The 13700-nt window shown below is 36.3% G+C and overlaps 1 non-coding gene across 1 annotated transcript; it reads left to right on the forward strand.

The window, feature by feature from the left end:
- The first annotated feature begins 11381 nt into the window (after positions 1-11381).
- LOC122121095 lies at positions 11382-11488 on the forward strand. The gene has a single exon (XR_006149883.1). It is a non-coding gene; the product is annotated as a U6 spliceosomal RNA (small nuclear RNA).
- Positions 11489-13700: the final 2212 nt, after the last annotated feature.

Genomic DNA, 13700 nt, shown 5'->3' on the forward strand with positions numbered 1-13700 from the left:
ATTTGAAATTTATCGAAAATTTAGAAGACTACAGGGCTCACTACATAGTGTAAACTGAAAATTAAAACTGATTCCTGCTTCTATCATCAGAAATTGAAGATCATACCTAAACTTCCAATACTAGGTAAATTACCCTTGATATTCACTTATACTGTGTGAATATAATTCAGAAAATATGACTTTAAATTTAGACTTCTGAAATGATAAGCGATGGGAATTCAGGATAGATAACATAATGCTAAGAGCATGGAAATTATTTCCCTTCCAACTTCAGTGTGTAGAGAATAAAAATGCTCTATTGGATGGCCCTGAAAGTCCAATTCTAAATTTAGGACAGAAGGTGAATAGTAAAGGAGATCTATCTTAGCCATTCTGAGATTAGTTTTGTGGAGAAATATACTCATTTATGTTAGTCAAACCTGGAAGAGAGGATGTGGCAAGCCCATAGCCAAATGCCAAAGTAGAGATATCTAACAAAATACCATGAATTTGAAACAAGTCTTAAAAGGGGATCTGGGCTAAAAGGGAGTAGAGTAGAAGAATGGAGAGGCAAATGGTGGACTAATACATTCATAACATTCAATGTACACGTCAGAATATAAGTAGGAAACATGAAGGGATAGGTGGGGTTGGGGTAAGGGAAGGAAGAAAAATGTGAAGTTTGACAATAATCCAGATGCACTGTATATTGAAATGCACATACACTCTATTCAACACTGACATGATGAAGCAAAACCCCTCTGCACAACTAGCTAACCATAAATTTTTTGAAGTTTTAATATTCATAGACCAGAGCATAAACCTTTAGAGATTAATAAGAAGAGAATTGGCATATTGTTGAGGCTTGTTTCCCTTTCAATATACAAAATTTAGCGTGTCAAGTCTGCTGAAAATGTAAATTTTATTTTGCCTATTCTTTTATGCAAATTGCTTAAAATGTAGAGAACCAAATTCCAATATCCCTTCATTTCCAATAAAAAAAAATCTTATGCAGCTTTAAGTTTCTCAGTTATTTCTAAATACCTTAATGCAATGCATTATTGGAACTAATTTGATTCCATATTTAAATTTATTGTTTTGCTGTTGTTGTGAAAGTACTGTACAAAGGTGTTGTGAAAGTACAGTACAAAGTACTGTTCAATTACATGGGCAAGATAATGACTACATTTCTTATCAAGCATGGTAGCTTCCTCCTTTGTTTCCCCTTCCCATAACTTCCTGTCCTCTCCTCACTCCCCAACCAATCCTCCCCCCCCACCAAAATTTTAAAGTTTGTTTTCTACATAATGACTTGTACATCTCATTTTTGTAATGGTCAAACTGTATCTCTATTATTTAAACGATTTGCTTTTTCCCTTCCCCTCCACAAATTATAACAACATCAAGTACAGTGAAAGCAGGGTTTTTTACAGTGGAGGAGAGACATACAAAGCAAAAAAGAAATAATCTTATAAATGTGTTAGAAACAATCGCATTACAGGAAAAATAAACAATTGAATATATATCTTAGGTTTCATTTCCCTAACATCAACTTGTCTGACAGTTTCTGTTTGTCTCAGACATATACTAGTTATTGCAAATAAGGGAAAACATGGCACTTAATGTTTCTTTGGGCCTGGCTTACATCACTTAATATATTTTTTTTCCTAATCTTTCCATTTCCTAACAAATGGAGCAATGTCATTCTTTCTGATGGAGACATAGAATTCCAATGTGTACATTTACCACATTTTAGTGATCTACTCATCTACTAAGGGTCATCTGGGTTGATTCCATATATTAGCTATAGTAAATAATGATGCAATAAACATAGTTGTGCTAGAAGCTCTAGTGTGGTCTTGTTTGTGAACATTTGGGTAAATACCCAAAGTGGGATTGGTGGGTCATAGGGGAGCTCTATGTGAAGACTTTTGAGGAACCTCAATAATTAATTCGAAACTGGCTGAACAAGGTTAGACTCCCATCAACAATACATTCATGTTCCTTTCTTTCCACATCCCCTCCAGCATTTGTTGTTATTAGAGTTCTTGAATTTTGCTATTCTAACTGGCATGACGTGGTATCTCAATGTTGTTTTGATTTATATTTCTTGTATGACTAGGGAGGTTGAGCATTTCTTCATTTGTCTACTGGCCATCCTTCTTTATTCTTTAGAGAACATTCTCTTTAAGTCTTTAGCCCACTTATTTATTTTCTTTGAAGATTTTTTTGGGGGGATTTAATTTTTGAGTTACAGGTATATTTTAGATAAGAGACCCTTGTCCATTTTATGGCTAGTGAAGACCTTCTCCCAATCCGTAGGCTTTCTATTAATCTTGCTAGCTATGTCCTTTGACATGCAGAAGCTCTGCAATTTTATGCAATCCCATTTGTCCAACTTTTCTTTGATTTGTTGTGTTTCCAGGTCTCTACTAAGAAAATTTCAGCCTGTGCCAACAAGACCTAGGGTTTCTCCTATTCCATCCTGTAATGTTTTCAGAGTGTCTGCTTTGACTCTGAGGTCTTTGATCCATTTGGAGTTGATTCTGGTTCAGGGTGATACATATGTATCTTGCTTTAGTGTTCTACAAGTTGTTTACCAATTTTGCCAGCACCAATTACTGAAGAAGCTGTCTTTCTTCCATTCTATTTTTTAGCTCCCTTATCGAAGATTAGATGGCTGTAGTTCTGTAGGTTCATTTCTGGGTTTTCAATTCTATTCCATTGGTCCTGAGGTCTTTCTTGTGCCAGTACCAAGCTGTTTTGATTACTATGGCTATGTAGTTGAATTTGAATTTTTATTGATATTCTTCCAGCACTGTTCTTTCTGTTAAGGATCATTTTTTGCTATTCAGGGTCTTTTATTGTTGCATATGAATTTTTTGATTGGCTGTTCTATTTCCTTGAAGAATGAGTTTGGAATATTGATAGGAATCACCTTGAATTTGTAGATAGTCTTCGGAAATATTGCCATTTTCACGATGTTGATCTTTCCAATCCAGAAGCATGGGAGTTTTTGCCACTCTCTAAGTTCAGTTTTGATTTCTTTTTTCAGTTTTTTAAACTTTTCATCATAGATACCCTTCACTTCTTTGGCTAATTCCTAGGTATTTTACTTTTTGTGGAGCTATTATGAATGGAGTTGCTTTCCTAATTTCAGCCACACTTTTCTTATTGTTGGCATACAGAAAAGCTATTGATTTTTGAGGATTAATTTTACACCCTGCTACTTTGCCAAAGTTTTGAATCAGCTTGAGTAATTTTGGAGTGGACTCTGTGCGATTCTTTAATTACAAGAACATTTCATCTGCAAAGAGGGAGAGTTTTACTTCTTCTTAACGTATTTGGATCCCTTTTATATTTTCACCTTGTCTTATTGTTGTAGTTAGTCATTCAAATACTAGATTGAAGAGAAGTGGAGAGAGTGGGCATCCTTCTCTCATTCCTGAGTAAGAGGAAATAGCTTTAGTATTTCACCATTAAGTAAAATGATGGCTATAGGTTTGTCATATACAGCCTTTATTGTATTGAGGAATGTTCCATGGATTCCTAATTTTTCCAGAACCTTCATAATAAAGGGGTGTTGGATCTTGTCGAATGCTTTTTCTGCATCTATTGAGACAACCGTGTGGTTCTTATCCTTGCTGCTGTTGATGTGATGAATTATATTAATTGATTTGCATATATTAAACCAGCTTTGCATCCCTGAAAGGAATCCTGTTTGACCCTGATGTATGATTTTTTGGATGAATTGTTGAAGTCAAGTGGCCAAAATTTTGTTGAGAAACTTTGCATCAATGTTCATAAATGAAATGGGTCTATAGTTCTCTTTCCTTGATGAGGCCCTTCATGGTTTTGGGATGTGAGTTATGATGGCCTCATAGAATGAGTTCATTAGTGAACTTTCTCTTTCAGTTTCATTGAAGAGTTGGAGGAGTATTGGTGTGATCTCTGCTTTGAAGGCCTTATAGAATTCTGCTGGAAAACCATTTGGTCCTGGGCTTTTCTTACATGGGAGGTCTCTTATTGCTGGTTCTATTTCAATGCTTGGTATAGGCCTTTTAAGATAGTTTGACTCATCTTGGCTTAGTTTCAGCATGTCAGTATTTGCTAGGATAAGGTCCATTTCTGCCAAGTTCTCAAACTTATTAGTTTAAAGGTTTTAGAAGCATTCCCTTATAATGTTCTGAATCTTAGTTGTTTCTCTGATATTTCCATTCTTATCTCTGAGTTTATTTGGGTGTGTTCTCTTCTTTTTCTGTTAAGTTTGCTAAACGTCTGTCAATTTTGTTAAATGTTTTGAAGACTCAACTCTTTGGTTTCTTGATTCTTTCTATTTTTTTTTACATTCCAATTCATTTAATTATGATTTAATTTTAATTATTTATTTGCATCTACTGGATTGTATTTATCTTGCTGCTCTTTTTCAAGGAGGCTCGGATGTCTCATTAAATTGGTTTCACATCTCTCCAATTTGTTGATGTAGGAACGCAGAGGTATAAACTTGCCTTTGAATACTGTGTTTGCTGTGTCCCAGCGGACACAGCCAATTGGTGTGTTCATTTTTGTTGAATATCATGAACATTTGAATTTCCTTTCTAATCTCTTCCATGACCCACTCGTGATTCAGTAGTGTGTTGTTCAGGATCCATGTACTACATGACTTTTTTTGGTGGCTTTTGGTGTTGAGCTCTAATTTTATTCCCTTGCGGTCTGAGAGAATGCAAGGTATAACTTCAGTGTTTCTGAATTTGGACAAGTTTGCTTTGTGGCCTAAAATGTGGTCTATTTTGGAAAATGTTCCATGTGCTGTGGAGAAAAACGTATTGTCTAATGCTGCTGGGTGAAATATTCAGGATATGTTTGTTAAATCTACTTGGTTTATGCAGTTTTTTATATCTGTGGTTTCTCTATTGAGTTTTTGCAAAATTTAGCTATCTAGTGGGGAAAGTTCTGTGTTAAAGTCCCCAACAATTAATGTCTTTTGATCTATGTGGGATTTGAGGGAAAATAGTGTTTCTTGGATAAATTTGGGTGCTCCGTTGTTTGGCAAATAGATATTTAGAATTGTAATATCCTCCTGAAGGGGTAATCCCTTAATTAGTATGTACCGAACTTTTCACTAATTTTAATTAAAAGTCTATTTTATCTGATATTAGGATTGCAACTCTTTCTTGTTTATGGGGACCATTTGCTTGGTAGATTTTGTTCTAGCCTTTATAATTGAAAATGTTTGTATTTGTGGCCAAGAAGTGAATCCTGAAGGCAGTAGATAGAAGGATCTTGCTTTTTAATCCAAGTAGACACACTTTGTTGCTTAATTGGAGAATTAAGTCCGTTAATGTTGAGAGATAGAACTCAGAGGTATTTGGGAGTTCCTGCCATTTTATCCAACTTGTTAGGGGCTGCCGCAACTGTATTCTTCTTATGGTTCTTGGATTCTCAGTTTGGGTGCTGTTTCTTGGCCTTTATTGTGGTCTTGTTGGTTTTCTCTGTGTAGGACATCTTTAAGATTCTTTTGTAGGGCTGGTTTGGTAGAGATATATAGTTTCAATTTTTCTTTGCCATGGAAGTGTTTTATTTGACCTCCGATTATTAAGGAGAGTATAGCTGGGTAAATTATTCTTGGTTGACTCGTGTTTGTCTTTACGGCATGGCTTACATCATTCTAGGCTCTTCTTGCTTTGATCGTCTCTGCTGAGAAATCTGAGGTGATTCTAATTGGTTTCCCTTTACAGGTGATTGATCTTTTCTCCATGACAACTTTAAGGATCTTTTCCTGGGTCTGAATTGATCCTGTGCATATTATAATGTGACAATGGGATATCCTGTTCTGGTCTGGTCTATTGGGAGTTCTAAAAGCTTCTTGTATCTGAATAGGCCTATCTTTTTGCATGTTTGGGATGTTCTCTCCTAGGATCTTGTTAAACAAATTTCCTAGACCATTGACTTCTGGCTCTAGGTGCTCCTCTACACACATTTTCCTCAGATTAGGCCTTGTAATGGTGTCTTCCAAGGGTTGAATGTTGAATAGATCTATCATATTTCTTGGATTTGTCTTGAATGGTTGTATGTTCTTTCTCTATAATATCTAGGCTGTCTTCTATCCTCAGGATTCAGTCTTCTGCATGGTCTATCCCACTATCCACACTTTCTACTTTTTTTTATTTCCTTATAGTTGTTGGGCTTTTATGGCTTCAAATTCTTTGTTGGATCTTTGTTTTAGATCTTGTATGAAATTCTTTACTTCCTTAATTTAGTGTTCAGTGTTTATTCTCAAATCACTTAGTTGATTAGTTATGGTTTCCTTGGACTCCCATTTCTTCTGTTGGGATCCATTCATCATTCTCTTTGTGGACTCCCTGACTTCTTTCAGCTCTCTGTTTATGGATTGCATGAATGCCTCTAGTGATCTCTGTCTATTCTCATCCCGCTCTCTCATTTTCTGTATTACTCTTTGATTAGCTTCCTCACGTCCATGCAATTCTTGTATTTCTCTTTGTTTGATCTCAGCCTGCTCACACAATTCCTTTATTTCTTTTTGAGTGTAGTCAAACTGCTCAGGCAATTCCTTTATGTATCTTTGAGTAGCTTCCTCACGCCCATGAGCTTCCTGTTTTGATCTTTGGTTTGCCTCCTCTCTCTCCCTATCATGATCACACAGAGTCCATTGCAGGTTTTCAATCTTTTCATTTACCATAATTACCATTAGTGTTTGTAGAGCTTTTTGGGAGCTCTCTTCTGGATTATTCATTATCTGTTCTGTCCACTGATTATCATGAGTGGAGTTGAGATACCCGGACTTGCCAGTTTTCTTGTGATTTTCCAGCTTATACTGCCCATTTGGGATGAGAGTAACAACAGTTTGGTCCTAGAAAACTATCTTAAGGCAAGCATCAACAAAGTCTTTAGTTGCACAGTCCAAAGCCTGCAGATATAATCTAGTTCAACAGATATACTTTTCAACATCAAACAACTATGTATTAATAGGCTACGAACCACAAAGAAGAATTTGGCAAACAAGAAGTTATTAGGTTTAGTGAGAGATATGGGTATAAATAGGAATAGGTGGATGTGGAAAGGTAGAGGGAGAGCTAACTTAGTCCTAATCTCAAAGCAGAAAATAGGTTGGATAGATTGATAGTAGAGACGAGGGAAAAAAGAAAGAGAAAAAAAGACAAGGAAAAATAGTAAAAAAAATTAAAAATTAAAAAGTGAAACACTTAAAAATTATGCAAATTAAAAACGTAATGTTCAGCGAAGGACGGGAATAGGATAAGAGAAGGGGAGGAATAGAAAGGAGACGTGAAAAATTAAAAAATAAAAATGTGTAAAATTTTATATATGTATATAGAGGTAATACGGCTATTAAGGAATTTAAGTCTAAAAGGTTTTAAATTCAGTAATAATTTTCTGGATTAAGTGTGTATACAATGGGGGATAAGGTCTAATAATTGACTACAGGTATATCTGAGAATGAGCAGAAAAGCGATTAAATCATGCAAAGAAGAACGAAAGAGAAGAAAAAGTGAAAAGAATGAGAAAGAAAGGAAAAAACGATCAAAAGGTCAGTAGAGCTAAACAAATATGAAAAAAAGCACACACACACACACATACCCCTAAAATAAAAATTATAAGAAGAAGAAAAAAAAGTTAATAGAAAATAATTTTTTAAAGTTAAAAATTAAAAATGTTAAAAAATTTTTAAATAAAATGTACCAAAAAAAGAGTTCTTTCCTTTTTGGGGGTGAGATGGGAAGATCCTGTATCTCCCTTGTGTCCATTACCAGTCTCTTGTTGGAGTCTCTGGTCTGATTGTGGTGTTTGATTTTCCTGTAGCTTGGTTGTTTTCTTAAGTCAGTTTGTTTGAGCAGGCAGAAAAATGCTTTGCTTTACCTAGGATTTTGTCATCCGCCTCCCAGGCTACTTCAATGGGAGGGAGATCTGCTTTGAATATCAAAGAGGGTGATGGCTGTTTCTTCTAGGTTGGAGATTCTGTGATGGGGCTAGGTTCTGGGTAGAGTTGAGGTCTTTTAGCAAACAGTAGCTTTTCCCTGAGGGGCTAGCATCTGAGGCAGTCACAGAGCCCAGTCCAGGAGCCATCCTCAATGTTTAATGTTACTGAATTTCAATTGATTATCTAGGCTGCTGTAGGGAGGGGCAGCCTCTGGCTCTGTTTACCCAGTGATGAAAGCCACTCCTGGGGCTGGCACAGGCCCAGGCTGGGTGACTTTCTTCTGGGTGGAGCTGAGCCTGGCAGGTCAGGTTAGTTTCCTGTGACCTGCTAAATGACTTTTTGTTTTCATCCAAGGACTGATTTGGAGGTAGATTCTCAGCCACGCCTTTGCCAGTATCAAAGATGGAGATCTCCAGTAGTGGGCAGGGAGGGGTGGCCTTCCCTTCTCTGCTCTCTGAGGAGGAATGAGGAAGTCAGGCTTCTACTCAAACAGGAGTCTGATTCCTGGGTCATCTGTGGTCGGCGATCTGAAGGATGAAGATATCTGCTCCTTGTCAGTTCTTGCTGGTGTTGAGTAGAATCCTCTCTCCTGCTGCATCTGGTGCCTTTGTCCTAGACTCTCTGTGTTGCAGGTATGGTTGTTACGGACACCCCCGCCCCCACCACAGCAGCTCCGGCTACTGGCAAGTGCTCAGATTTGTCTCCTTGGCTGGATTTTCCCTCTCTGGCCTAACTCTCTGTACTGTGTTGGCACACTTGGTGTGATTCTCTGGCTTAGGACTCTTCACTGGAGCACTAATACTGCTTTCTATATGAGAGCTTGTTTAGCTTCCAGCTTCTCCTCTGCTATCTTCCCGGAACCCTAAATTTAAATTTAAATGATAAATTATTTTTAAAATCGTTTCACTAGGGCACACGTATGGATAGATAAGTGATGTGGGCAGAATCAGAATTATTCAGAAGGTTGTAAATGGATGCTTACGTAGTTTTCTCTCGGCTGGATCATAGAATAGAGACTGTCCTAATTGGAACAAGTTAGCCTTCCGAGGGAGGTTTTCTGCATATAAACACGGCATCAACATTTTATTAGAGGATTATTCAAGATTAGCTATATGTTGATTGATAATGACTGATCATGACAGAAAGTTGACGGAAAACCATCTACACTTCAGTGAGGTTCTGATTTGTGCTTCACAAACTGTTATGAAAGTTCTACATGAGAAATCTAGCAGCCACATTTCTAAAAAGTCCTTGGGTTGTTACACTTTCTGATATTGTCTCAATCCAAGTACTTCTCCTTGGAGTTCCATACTGTTCAATGATGCTGTATTAGCTCCTTGTTACAATTTGCAGGCTGGGGGCTGGCAAGGTGGCTCAGTGGTAGAGTGCTTGCCTTGCATGCATGAGGCCCTGGTTTTGATTCCTCAGCATCACATAAGCAAAAAGAAAAAAGCCGGAAGTGGCACTGTGGCTCAAGTGTTAGAGCACTTCCCTTGAGCTGAAGAGCTGAGGGACAGCACCCATGCCCAGAGTTCAGGCCCCACGACCAGACCTCCCCCCAAAAAATAAATAATTTGCAGACTGGTCTTTTTAATGAAATTTGTGCTTATCAAAATTGCTCTCCAAATTCCATCCACAAACTGCATACAAAATTTATCTGAAAAAATTTGTATCTGTTGATAGTGCATATACTTTTAGTTTCATTACAAATATAGAATGTAGTAAAAATTTTCATAGCAATTATACTGCACTAGCTTGTGGGCAGGCTCTAATGTAAATAATATACTGTGTTCATGTAGAGATTTTGAGTATCCAAAGTAATAAGCCTGTGGTCCTAAAACCAATACCTTACTTATATTGAGTGACAAATACCACTTCATATATGGACACAAGTTTTCCTTGTATCTTTTTAATATATATTTTTATTATAAATACTGTACAAAGGGGTTACAGTTACATAAGTAAGGTAATGAGTACATTTCTTATTGAGCATTGTTACTCCCTCCTTTGTTTTAACCCTACCATCCCTTCCCTTCACTCCTCCCAACCTCCCGCCTTCACCCATCCTCTGATAGAGTGTCTTGTATATCTCATTGTTACAATGGGTCAACCAGTATCCTTTCCTCATATCTTAAATGAAGAAATGCTGGCTTGATTTATGCTGATTCTACTTTTTTAGACACATCTAAAATCACTGGCCAAGTCCAAGAGCACGTAAATGAAATGCCATCATTTTTTTGTCAGTTGGTATAATTGTGTTCTACACATTTATTGACAGGTTACAAATTACTCTCAAACTTTAAAACATTAAAAATACTTTCTTTTTTTTTTCTTATTTTCTTGGCCAGGAAATCAGCAAGACCTCAGTCAGCATTTCTCTCATAGGAATTTTCACATAGGTTAGTTAAATGTATATGTAGAGTCCAGTTTTCTGAGGATTCACTCATCTGCCTAGGAATTCATGCTGGCTGTTGGAAAAAGAGCTCAAGTAAAGATGCCATTTAAAGCCTTATAACTTTACTCTTTACCAGGGTATTCTCTTGCTACTTTTGTTGTTGAGAGTGTCTACAAGACTAAGAATTCCATGAGAAGAAGGGAGACACCATATGACTTATACCCAATTGACTTGCTATCACTTGTACAGCATTTTGTAAGTCAAATCTCTCTAAAACTACCAGTTTTAAGAGATAAGAGGAGTGGTAAAAGGACTCTTAGAGACAAATACATCTTCAACACGTATTGTTCCAAGTATTCCGTTTAGGCATATTCAACAAATGGTGACACTTATGTTGGCTGTAATTATGTGTCTTTCTCCATGTGTGCATGTATACATGTGAATATGTATGTGTGTGAATAGTAACATACATGTGTACATTATGGCTTATATCATCATTTATTCCTTGCTAACAAATAAAGTAAGGAATCCCTAAAGTTTTAACAGAAACTGTGTAGTTAAAGTCTTAACTCTTCACTCTGCTTCTTTACACAAAGACTTTGCAACTCCTCATTAATAAAGTTTCCATAAGCTCTGAAATGCACATACTTAATGCTTAATGTCTGCTACCATAAATCTTAAATACTTTATAGAAAAGTTTTATACTTGCCAAATAGTCCTTTTTTTTGGCATATATAAGCAAAATCCCCATAGTAAGCATATTTAAAACATTAAAACTTTTAACAAACCTTAACACTTTCTTCAATGTTCATTTTGACAGGTGCCTTGTATAGAATAATTGAATTCCTCCTCATACACATCTCTTGAACAATAAATATCCAGAATTATTTTGTTTTTGGTATGTCTATCTTGATTTTATTCTTAAATGTGTGCTTATGTAAGAAATACATGATTCTAAAATTTCACAACAATTCTTTTGAACTTACTTTTTGTTGAATTGTCTAGTTTAATAAAATCAATAAAAATTATACTTTATATAAAAAATGTTTTATGCTCAATTTAGCATCACATACACTAACATTGGAACAATACAGAGAAGATTAGCACACCCCAGGCGCAAGGATGACATGAAAATTCGTGGAGCGTTCCATATTTTTTACAACAGATGCTGAAAGGTATGTGGCCACAAGGGAACCGTACTGCATTCTTGGTGGGAGTGTAAACTTGTTCAACTACTTTGGAAAGTAGTATGGAGTTTCCTCAAAAGACTCCACATAAACTCCTCTATGACACAGTAATCCCACTTCTGAGGATTTACCCAAATGATCATAAACAAGACCATACTAAAACTATCAGCACAACTATGGTTATTGCAACATTATTTACGATAGCTAAGATATGGAATCAACCCAGATGCCCCATTAGATGAATGGATCAAGAAAATGTGGTATATATACACAATGGAATTCTATGTCTCCGTCAGAAAGAATGACATCTCCCAATTTGATAGGAAATGGAAAGACTTGGAAAAAAAATTATTGTGTAAAGTAAGCCAAGTCCAAATAAATATAGGTCCCATGATTTCCCTTATTTTCAATAACGAATATATGTCTTGGATAAGCAGAAAAGTTCAAAAGATATGTGCATATATCCAGATAAGATGATGTTAAAGAAATTGAACCCCAAGGTAGGGACACAAGTGGTTTTTTTTGTTTCTTGCTGTTGTTTCTAAAGTACTTATAATGTGCGATGTCATTTTTTTGTTTCTTTGTATGTTTCTCCCCATGCTATAACCCCTGTTTTCTCTGTATTTGAAGTTGGTGCACTTACATCTTGTATGCATGCTTCTCTAATTTGGGGAGGGGAAGGGAAAAAATGCTCAAACCGGGATACAGGTTGACCCATTGTAACAATGAGATGCACAAGACACTATGTTGAAAAATGAACTTTACAATTTAGGCGTAGGAAGGAAGGGTGAGGGGAGTGTACTTGTGGAGGTGGGAGGGAAGGGATGGTAGGGGAAATACAAAGGAGGAGTTAACAATGATTGTTAGGAAATATACTAGTTTCCTTGTTCATGTAAATGTGACCCCTCTGCACAGTATTATTACAATAAAAAACATATAAAATGTTCTGAGATGGAAGAGTTTATTTCCTCTATTTTACCCATATAATATCGTTAACAAAGAAATTAATGCAGAACACTGATATGAAGGTAATTTGAATAAATGTGTGTGTGTGTGTGTGTGTGTGTGTGTGAGTGAGTGCGGCACCGCACAATCAAACACATGCGTGCGTGCAAACACACGCCATGCATGTATATTGGCGTGCTGAGAGTTTAAAATCAGGTCTTCAAGGTCTTGGTAGGCTTTTACTATCTAGCTAAAATATAAGCTACATTTCAATTCCTGGCTCTTTGCTAATTCATTAAACTTTTTGAAAAATAATTTCATGACGTGTTTTTTTTGGCCCTGATTGGCGCCCAAGTGTTATCCACAGATCTCAGTCTCCTGAGCAAATATTCAGAGTAGATAGGATTATAGGTGTGACCAGCCAGAACAAGGCTTTTAGAATAATTTTTAAAATAAAAGAAAATTTACTTCAAGGGAGCCTGTTTTATCATCTCCTAATTTGAAAGCCTTTTGGAGTGATTTTATGATAATTTAATTTGTTTGGGGATTGTTAAAAGATAGAAAGTGATGATATTTAAAAGTTTTAGTACTTTTTAAAAAAGAAACTGGAACTGTGGGACAGAAGAAATTTGGCTGTCTTCGGACATCAATTTATAAGCTCAGCTCTGTGCATGATATCCCAATGTCACCAACGCAGTCTGTGTTGAAGACAAAATGTGACAGAAAACAATCACCATGGGCAATATTTGCTACGCTCTTATTTCTTGGGCAATATGAATATTGAATTGAGAGTATAAAGAATGGAGAGATTTTACCCACCTTTTTGGTATTGCTGAAAGACTTTTGGAAACTTTGACTCATTTCCTTCCTCACTGTGTGTGTCTTTGGGCCATGCACTTACTGTCTTTAAGTACAATTTTTCCCAACACTACAATGGTAATAACATTAGCATTATAGCAAATGTTATCTTAAGAATTAAGAGAATAAAACTTGTGAAACACTTAACATAAACCTATGAATGATCTTTGAGTTTAGCCACCATTCTTTTTAAAATACTAAAAAGAATGTGATAAGTAGTACAGAAACCATTACATGTAGTGTGAGCAACCAGAAATAATATCTACTGACCATGCTCTGTGTCCAAGGAAGCCAGGTGTATAACTTCTTATGCTGTAAATCAAACTGGTTATCTTATGTCATGATAGTGTAAAAATATCAGGGACAGAACGATGAGGGA

Source organism: Dipodomys spectabilis, unplaced genomic scaffold (assembly GCF_019054845.1).
Source record: "Dipodomys spectabilis isolate Male_0828 unplaced genomic scaffold, ASM1905484v1 ptg000183l, whole genome shotgun sequence".
In the NCBI taxonomy this organism is placed as follows: Eukaryota; Metazoa; Chordata; class Mammalia; order Rodentia; family Heteromyidae; genus Dipodomys; species Dipodomys spectabilis.